This window comes from Capricornis sumatraensis, chromosome 14 (assembly GCF_032405125.1).
Source record: "Capricornis sumatraensis isolate serow.1 chromosome 14, serow.2, whole genome shotgun sequence".
Classification (NCBI taxonomy): domain Eukaryota; kingdom Metazoa; phylum Chordata; class Mammalia; order Artiodactyla; family Bovidae; genus Capricornis; species Capricornis sumatraensis.
The window spans coordinates 23,920,786-23,931,383 of NC_091082.1; the positions used below are offsets into that span (position 1 = coordinate 23,920,786).

The window sequence follows — 10,598 nt, forward strand, 5'->3', positions numbered from 1 at the left end:
TTGTCATTTCCCTTTCGTTTTAATGCATTTCAAGACCGGTCCTCCATCTGAAGACAAGAATAATATATTAAAATTTGTATTTATATTTTCAAGACTTTGGACTGGAACTCCTCGAGTCTCCAGTAGATTTTGTACTTAACAGCCTCCACAACCACATAACCAATTTTTAAAAAGAAATATATATATATATATATATATATATATATATATATATATATATACACCTATACACACACACATACACACACACACACACACACACACACACACACACACACACACCCTATTGGTTCTGGAAAACCCTGGCTTATATATCAAAATACAGAAAAATACTGACATCATCATGTGTCATCCCACAAATCAGAGTTGCCTACACTTAGCATTTCAATAAATGTCCTTCCATTAATTTTCTAGGCATATGTGTTATGCTAACTTGCTTCAGTCGTGTCCATCTCTTTGTGACCCTGTGGCCCATAGCCTGCCAGTCTCCCCTGTCCATGGGATTCTCCAGGCAAGAAGACTGGAGCAGTTTGTCATGCCCTTCTCCAGGGGATCTTCCCCACCCAGGGATCAAACCCACATCTCTTACATCTCTTGCATTCGCAGGGGTGTTGTTTTTTGTTTGTTTGTTTGTTTTTTGTTTGTTTTTACCACTAGCACCACCTGGGAGAAAATAATACATCAATGCCCTCATTTCATCTATTAGAAAAAATATATATAATTTATTACACTTGCATTAGTCAGCAATTTTTGTCATGATGTTTCATAATAATCACTTAGAAAATTTCATAGATTTCAGCAACAAATCTTTATTTTTTGCTCATACATCTGTGAGTTAACTGTGTTTATTGTAAGACTCAGACTGACGCTCAGTGGTTCCTTGAGATACCCTGATCATATGGAACTTTTAAAGGATGCAAGAAGGCAAATAAAATCATGCAGGCATATTCAAAGTGTTTTATCAGGTAAAATGTATGTCATTATCATATTCCACTGGCAAAGCAAGCCAAAGGGCCTAGAGGACAATAAAAGATTATATGAATGGAGGAGTAAGGAAAAAAAATGCAATCTACCATAGTCCTGTAAGAAAGGACACACTCATCAAATTTAAGAAGTTGTCAGGGGTAAACTCCCTATTCTCTTCACCTTTAGTGGAAATCTGTAGATTTTTTTAGTGAAAATTTGTAGTTAAACAGACATATATACTGGTTAACCAATCTTCATAAAGCAATACTAACAGCTATACAAAAGTTACAAGAAACCTCATAATTAACATCCAAGGCTAGCACAGAGGGAGGCTCATATCCGAGTTTGTACACCTCCTTACCCACAGCGTAAGGTAATATATCCATACTAGAAAATAAAATTCATTTTAAATTAATTTTAGCCATTTTCAAATTTCAAATCTTTTTAAAATATGAATTCATCTTATTAAAATTGCTGCTGCTGCTTCTAAGTCGCTTCAGTCATGTCCGACTCTGTGTGACCCCATAGACAGCAGCCCACCAGGCTCCTCTGTCCCTGGGATTCTCCAGGCAAGAACACTGGAGTGGGTTGCTATTTCCTAATCCCATGCATGAAAGTGAAAAGTGAAAGTGAAGTTGCTCAGTCCTGTACGACTCCTAGCGACCCCATGGACTGTAGCCTACCAGGCTCCCCCGTCCATGGGATTTTCCAGGCAAGAGTACTGGAGTGGGTTGCCATTGCCTTCTCCATTATTAAAATTCAGTTCAGTTCAGTTCAGTCACTCAGTCGTGTCCGACTCTTTGCGACCCCATGAATCATAGCACACCAGGCCTCCCCGTCCATCACCAACCCCCGGATTTCACTCAGATTCATGTCCATCGAGTCAGTGATGTCATCCATCCATCTCATCCTCTGTCGTCCCCTTGTTATCCGGCCCCCGTTCCCTCCCAGCATCAGAGTCTTTTCCAATGAGTCAACTCTTTGCATGAGGTGGCCAAAGTACTGGAGTTTAAGCATCATTCCTTCCAAAGAAATCCCAGGTATACCTAAATAACAGAGAAGCCAATGGCACCCCACTCCAGTACTCTCGCCTGGAAAATCCCATGGACGGAGGAGCCTGGTAGGCTGCAGTCCATGGCATCGCTAAGAGTCACACGCGACTTCACTTTCACTTTCACTTTTCACTTTCATGCATTGGAGAAAGAAATGGCAACCCACTTGCCTGGGGAATCCCAGGGAGGCGGGAGCTAGGTGGGCTGCCATCTATGGGGTCGCACAGAGTCAGACAAGATTGAAGTGACTTAGCAGCAGCAGCAGCATATCTAAAGGGTATATTATTTCGTGAGTAATAAGTGACTGTAATAAAACAGGTATGCTAGAAAGACATTAAAAATGTAGTTTATACTATTTTACACTAAACACTAAACTTAAAAAAAAAAAAAAAGGAATTACTGAATAAGTCACAGAATGGATTTTGGAGCCATAGTGAAAATCAACATAATAGATGAATGAAATTAGGAATATACTTAATATGTTTGCATTCTGTTAAGTGACAATTTCAATAGATATCACTACAAAGAGATAAAAAATAAATTAGGCAATGTTTGTAAAACTGCACGCACAATATTGAATGATGCAAAATGTGACATCAGTAGTATAAAATGAGAGGAGGGATAAATGTGTACAGTTTTTATACATAGTTGAAATTATGTTTATATCAACTTAATGTGGACTACTGCAGCTATAAGATATTTTGTGTTAACCTCTTTAAAAACTGCAAAGTAAGAACACTTAATAGATTCAAAAAAGTAAAGAATCAATGTGCATCCTTTTTTAAAAAATCAATAAATTACAAAGGAAGACAACAGATAAGAAGAAAGTAAGAAAGGTACTTTAAAGCTGTCAAAAAAGAAACAATACAATGAAAATAGTAATTTCATATCAATATCTATCAATAATCATGTTAAATGTAAATGGATTGAATTCCACATTTGAAAGACATAGACTAATTGAAAGGCTAAAAATAACAAGATCCAACAATATGTTCCCTACAAGAGAATCACTTTAATCTTAAGGACACACTCAGGTTGAAACTGAAGTAATAGAAAAAAGTGTTCCATGCAAATAGAAACAGAACAGTGGTGGCTATACTTATATACAATAACTTTCCACAAGTAGACTGACTTCCATGGGTCACAAGAGACAAATAAATCACAGTATAATGATAAAGCAGTCAAATTATCAAGATAACAGAACATTATCACTGAACTACATGAACAAAAATTGATAGAACTGAAGGGAGAAACAGAAAGAAAACAACAGTAGAGGGATTGATTATTCCACTTTTATTAGTGTACAGATCATTCAGACAGAAAACCAATGAGAAAACCATCACTGAATGATATGATAGACTAACAAACATGTTCAAAACAGCAACAGAATACATATTCTTCTCTAGAGCACATAAAACATTCTGCAGAATAGGTCATAAATTAAGATACAAAACAAGTCTTACAAATTTAAGAAAATTGAAATTATATCAAGCATTCTTTATAGCTACAATGTTATAAAATTTAAAAATGATAAAAAACAGAATATTGGAAAAATCCTAATTAAGTGGAAATTAAACAACACATTTCTGAACAAGCAATGGATCACAAGAGAACCAAAAGGAAAATCAAAAAAATATCTTGGGACAAACAAAAATGGAAATACAAAATATGGAAACATGGAATGCAGCAAAAGCAGTAGAAAGAGGGAAGTTTATAGAGATAAATGTATACATTAAGAAACAAAGAAAAAAACAGCTTTCAAACATCTAATTTTATAATTTAAGGAACTAGAATAAGAACAAATTGAGTTCATAGCAGACTAAAGAAAAATTTTAAAATGAATACAAGTAAATTAAACAAAAATTTAGAAAACAGTACAAGAGAACAACACAACTAAAAACTGTTTTTTAAATATATAAGCACAATTTATAAACTTTTATCTTGACTAAGGAAAAAAGAGGGAGAATGATTTAAATAAAAGTACTGGGATAACCCAGAGGGATGGTATGGGGAGGGAGGTAGGAGGGGGAGTGGGAACTTATGTACACTGTGGAAGATTCATGTTGATGTATGGCAAAACCAAACAGTACTGTAAAGTAAAATAATAATAATAATAAAAATTTAAAAAATTAAAAATTAAAAAAATAAAAAATAAATAAAAGTATATATATATATAAAGAAACATTACAATGATTCCATAGAAATACAAAGGGTCAAGACTACTATGAAGAAGCATAAGTGAAAAATTGAATAATATAGAGAAATCAATATAATCCTTGAAACATACTGCTTACCAAGACTGAATCCTTAAGAAATATAAAATATGAACCTGCAAATAATGAGTGAGATTAAAATATTAATTAAAAATCTCCCAATGAAGAAAAGTCAAGGACAAAATGGTTTCATAAGTAATTTTATCAAACATTAACTAACTAAAGTCAATCTTTCTTATATATACATATATATATATATACATATATATATCAAATCATCACAATGTACACCTTAGTAAACTTACACAACCTGAATATATACAATTTTTATCAGTCATTTTGAAAATGAATAAAAGAAACAAGAGCCGCTATGCATGCATCACTCACCACAGCTTACATACCCCAGTAGAAAGATTTCCTTCTGCCCCCGTGTAATAATAGTACTTCCCAGGTGGTGCAGTGGTAAAGAATCTGTCTGCTATTGCAGGAGACACAGGAAATTTAGGTTCAATCCCTGTGTCGGGAATAACCCCTGGAGTAGGAAATGGCTATTCACTGCAGTATTCTGGCCTGGAAATTTCCATGGACAGAGGAGACTGGTGGGTTACAGTCCATGGTGTCACAAAATGTTGGACACAACTGAGTGAGCATGTATGCACTGCAACAAGATTCCAAGCATTTGTGGCCAATGAACAATCACAGCCATCCTCATTTTTTTTCGTTTGTCCTATAAAGCAGGAGTCCCCAACCTCCAGTATCTAATGACTGATGATGTGAGGTGGAGCTGATGTAAAAATAATAGAAATAAAGAGCACAATAAATGTAATGCTCTTATATCATCCTGAAGCCATCCTTAACTCCAGTCCATGGAAAAGTTGTCTTCCACGCAACCAGTCCCTGGTGCCAATAAGGTTGGGGACTGCTGCAAAGCAAGCCCCTTTCCTCTGTTCTCAGAACTTGTTACCATGGTTCACCATAGTTTGCTTGTCCCGAATTGCAATTCTCTCCTATTCCAGAATAAATGACTTTTGTTGGTAAAATAACTAACTCTTTTGTTAAGGTCAATACATTCATACCTTATTAAAATTAAAATAGGAAAAATAAAGAAAGCTCCTTGTTGCTGTTCAGTTGCTAGGTCGCATCCAACTCTTTGTAACCCCATGGACTGCAGCTAGGCTTCCCTGTCTTTCACCATCTCTCAGAGTTTGCTCAAACTCATGCCCATTGAATCAGTGATGCCATCCAACCATCACATCCTCTGTTGTCCCCTTCTCCTCCTGCCTCCAATATTTCTCAGCATCAGGGTCTTTTCCAATGAGTCAGCTCTTCACTTCAGGTGGTCAAAGTATTGGAGCTATGGTATCAGTCCTTCCAATGAATATTCAGGGTTGATACCCTTTAGGATTGACAGATTTGATTGCTTTGCAGTCCAAGGGACTCTCAAGAGTCTTCTCCAACACCACAGTTTGAAAACATCAATTCTTCGGTCCTCAGCCTTCTTTAATATATATAAAACTCCTAATATAACACAAGTTCTATGAATAAATATTTGAATGTATCAGTAAATTGATAACAGACTAATGAATGAATGGAGTATTATATATGTATGAGTGTCACCGTGGGTACACGCATGCACATATACAGATATGCATATGTACAATCTGCATGTGTATGCATGGATAAATGATTTAATTTATCAGTAAATATTATGAGTTATTGCAGAATAGCAGTAAGGCATAAATATCATGGTCCTATTTATTTTAGCTACATTTTATACTCTGTCGAGTGCACTACATATTCTCTTATTTTTCTTTCTCCTCCTTTTGTTCTCCAACCCCCTTTTTTTTCAGGTATCTCTTCTTTAAAATCATTTCCATCTTTGGGATACACTAAACACTTACTGTAATGCCAAATATTCTGAGATATTCTGTTACCCTAAGTAATGTAAGCTCCAAATACCAAAAGCCTTAGAAAAAATATTATTGAATGCTGACTGTACCACAGTGAATTAACATTAATAGAAATAACAATCATATATACTTAAGCCTACTTGTGGAGGTATGCACTTTCTTCTATGGCTCCTAAGCAACTACTGAATTTGTGTAAGCATTTATCCTGCTGTTTGGTAATTGGTGATTTACTTCTTTAGCTCATGGTTTAGATTTCTACCCCTTGGAGAGTATGGATTTTTTCATTCATCAATCTAAACTCTGAACCTAGTAAAATGTTTGGCACAAAACAGTCACTCAGTTGACACATGTTTAATTTAATTGTTCCTTGTTTTTTACAACTATTGTGCATTTGCTCAAGGTCATGTATGGCTCTGTCTTCATAGTCAGCATTCTTCCCTGATTTATTAGATTTTACTATTATTTATCCTCATATAAATCCAACATTTTTTTTTTATTTCATTTCCAACCTTTTCTAACTCAAAGCAGTTCATTTTCTCCTTTGTCCAACACTTGTTTAAATCCCACCTGAATTCCAAAGTACACAGGACTGATGCTGTTTCCTTGCTTTTTTTCTTTTTCTTTTTTTAATTTTAACATTTATTTTTAATTGAAGGATCATTTCTTTACAGTATTGTGTTGGTTTCTGCCAAACATCACATAAATCAGCCATAGGTATACATATGGCCCCTCCCTCATGAACCTCCCTCCCCATCCCACCCCTCTAGGTTGTTACAGAGCCCTGGTTTGAGTTCACTGAGTCAAATAGCAAATTCCCATTGGCTATTTGTCTTAAATATGGTAACGTGTGTTTCCATGTTACTCTCTTCATAGATCCCACCCTCTCCTTCCTCCCTCCTCCACACTGTGTCCTTAAGTCTGTGTATCCATTGCTGCCCTGCAAATAATTTTATCAGTACCATCTTTCTAAATTCCATGTATATGCATTAGTAGCATTAGTATATGATATTGTTTTTCTCTTTCTGATTTACTTCACTCTGTATAATAGACTCTAGGTCCATCTACCTAATTAGAACTGACTCAAATTCATTCCTTTTCATGACTAAGTTTAATATTCCATTGCATATATGTACCAACATTTCTTTATCCATTCATCTGTTGATGGTCATCTAGGTTGCACCCATGTCCTAGCTATGGTAAATAGTGCTGCAATGAATTTTGTAGTACATCTGTCTTTTTCAATTTTGGTTTCCTAATGGTATATGCCTAAAAATGGTATTGCTGGGTCCTATGGTGGTTTTATTCCTAGTTTTTTAAGGGCTCTCCCTACTGTTTTCCATAGTGGCTATGTCAATTTACATTCCCACCAACATTGCAAGAGGGTTCCCTTTTCTCTACACTATCTCCAGCCTTTATTGTTTGCAGACATTTTTGATGATGGCCATTCTGACTAGTGTGAAGGGATAACTTATTGTAGTTTTGATTTGCATTTCCCTAATAACGAGTGATATTGAACATCTTTTCATGTGTTTATTAGCTATCTGTATGTATTCTTTGGATAAGTATCTATTTAAGTCACTTTGCCACTTTTTTTTTTTTTTTTAACTATGGAACACTTTGCAAATTCGCTTGTCATTCTTATGCTGGGGCCATGGTAATCTTCTCTGTATTATTTCAATTTTAGTACATGTGTTGATGAAGTGAACACTTTCCCACTTTTGATTGGGTTGTTTGTTTCATTGGTATTGAGTCACATGTAATACTTGTATAGTTGGAAATTAATTATTGTCAGTTGTTTCATTTGCTATAACTTTTTCCCATTTTGAGGGCTGCTTTTCAATTATTTATAATTTCCTTTGCTGTGCAAAAACTTTAAGTTTAATTAGGTCCCATTTGTTTATTTTTTTGTCTATTTACATTTCTCTAGAAGGTGAGTCTTTTTTGTCCATATGAACTCACTAATTTAGCCTATATTTCAAAATTTTCCTATTTATTTTTGTCAAATTATGCTGCTCATTTTTATCGTGTGATATGGTTACTAATGTCTATGTCCTAATTTTTCAAATCCTTTGAGTGGAGAATTTGAACCAAGACTTTTTTAATGTTACTTACAATTAATCCCACAATGTATGATATATGGTCATAATATATAGTCACTAAACACTTTAAAACAAAAAGCTATGCAACTAAAGCTGGAGCATCAATTATACTTGCAATAGTTGAATTATTGTTAAAATATTTCAGTGCAACCTGTATTTGCTAACTCTTTAAAATGGATTTCCACTCTTTCAAAATTTTGTCCTCAATTTTATGGCAAACATTCAATTGTTTATAAAGATTTTCTAAAGAGAAGTAAAATGCCTTTCCCTACAAAGTAAAATAAAAATGGAAACATGTTCAGTACTAAGTAGACTATAACAAAAATGAGGAAAAATAGTTTGCATGGAAAAGATGACTATATCTATCCAATGTTTCATTCTAGTATTATAATTTCAAATCTTATGCTTAAAATGCTCATCTATCTTATGTTGGTTTATGTATATGGCATGAGACAAAAATCCAATTTCATTCTTCTGTATATGGTAATCCAGTTTTCCCAGCACCATTTATTGAAGAGACTACCATTTTCACATTATATGCACCTGACTGACACTCTTGTGCAGAGACATTATTTTGCCAACAAATGTCCATCTAGTCAAGGCTATGGTTTTCCCTGTGGTTATGTATGGATGTGAGAGTTGGACTGTGAAGAAAGCTGAGCACCAAAGAATTGATGCTTTTGAACTGTGGTGTTGGAGAAGACTCTTGAGAGTCCCTTGGACTGCAAGGAGATCCAACCAGTCCATTCTAAAGGAGATTGGTCCTGGGTGTTCTTTGGAAGGAATGATGCTAAAGCTGAAACTCCAATACTTTGGCCACCTGATGTGAAGAGTTGACTCATTGGAAAAGACTCTGATGTTGGGAGGGATTGGGGGCAGGAGGAGAAGGGGATGACCAAGGATGAGATGGCTGGATGGCATTACCGACTCGATGGATGTGAGTTTGAGTGAATTCCAGGAGATGGTGATGGATAGAGAGGCCTGGCGTCCTGCGATTCATGGTGTCACAAAGAGTTGGACATGACTGAGTGACTGAACTGACTGACTGAACTGACACTCTTGTTGAAGATCAGTTGAATGTATATGTTGGGATAAAATAGGAAGCATAGGAAAGATAGACTATAAAGTTCATCAGGCATAGGAGAAAATAATCAAATAAAACTTCTCAATATATGCATACATAATGAAACTGAATTAAAAAAACCAAATGGGGAAAGAGAATAGTAGACAAGAAACACCTGAAAGATCATGTATAGGAAGAAATGACTCAGAAATGATCTGAGATCTCATAAGATCTACAGAAGAAAGATGTGATAGAAATGTTGATACACGGAGAATAGAGAAAATATTTATACTACACATCCAATCAGAATCCCAGGGAAAGGAGAATGGCGTCAAATGGTAATGGGAATAATGATCAAAGTATAAAGCTTGGTCATATATTTTTATTTTGATTTGAGAAAACTCAGTAAATACAAGCAAAATAAATAAAAGTTCACAAAAACCATTTCAGTGAAACTGCAGAAGATCAAAGATAAAGTAAAGATCTTTAAAAGATCCAGAAATATGGAAATTTTATATTAAAAAATGAAACTAATAAGAGATGAAGAAAAATAGGGCAAACAGAAAGAAAAGTAAGTTTAATGATGATAGAAAATATCTTTTAACCTAAAGGTTTAACCTCAGGGAATTTTATTTTAGGATGAGGTTGTAATATAAATATATTCAGGGAAAAAAAGAAAGGCGAGATAGAGTTTATTATCAAATGACCTAAACTATCAGATAATTAAAGACTGTACTTCAAGAAGAAGGAATGTAATACCAGAAAGGATGGACTGATAGGCAAGAATCAATAATAACCAAAGGAAAATTTAGGGAAATTTAAAAATTGCATAATCATTAACTGCATAAAAAAGCATAAAAATAACAAGTATTAAAATATAACTAATATGAGAAGACTAAATTGTAATCTGTAGAAAATTCACTAGAATTAAAATATTTTAAAGTACTCCAAAAATGTTCAGGAAGACAATTAAAATAATGATTTATTTATACTTTAGATTTTACTAGGTTCAATATTCATGTGAAATTCTTATCATAACCTTTAAAAATAAATGAAAATATTCAGCAGTATACAGGAAAAAAGTTAAGGTAAAACATCAGTCCAATCAAAGGCAAAACACAAAGAAAAACCATAGAAAAAGAGGATTATATACAAAACTCCAAAAAGACATTATAAATCAGCACAGATTTATCAGGCTAATTTATCATGACAAAAATGTGAATCCTTCACAACCCACAGATCGATCTTCTGACCCAAGGATTGAATCTAGGTCTCCTTCTTTGCAGGCAGATTCT

The 10,598-nt window shown here is 34.5% G+C and overlaps 1 non-coding gene across 1 annotated transcript; it reads right to left on the reverse strand.

Annotated features, from left to right (window-relative positions):
• Positions 1–7,742: 7,742 nt before the first annotated feature.
• Positions 7,743–7,849, reverse strand: LOC138090935 (U6 spliceosomal RNA). Its single transcript, XR_011145906.1, has one exon. It is a non-coding gene; the product is annotated as a U6 spliceosomal RNA (small nuclear RNA).
• Between the last annotated feature and the right edge of the window lie 2,749 nt (positions 7,850–10,598).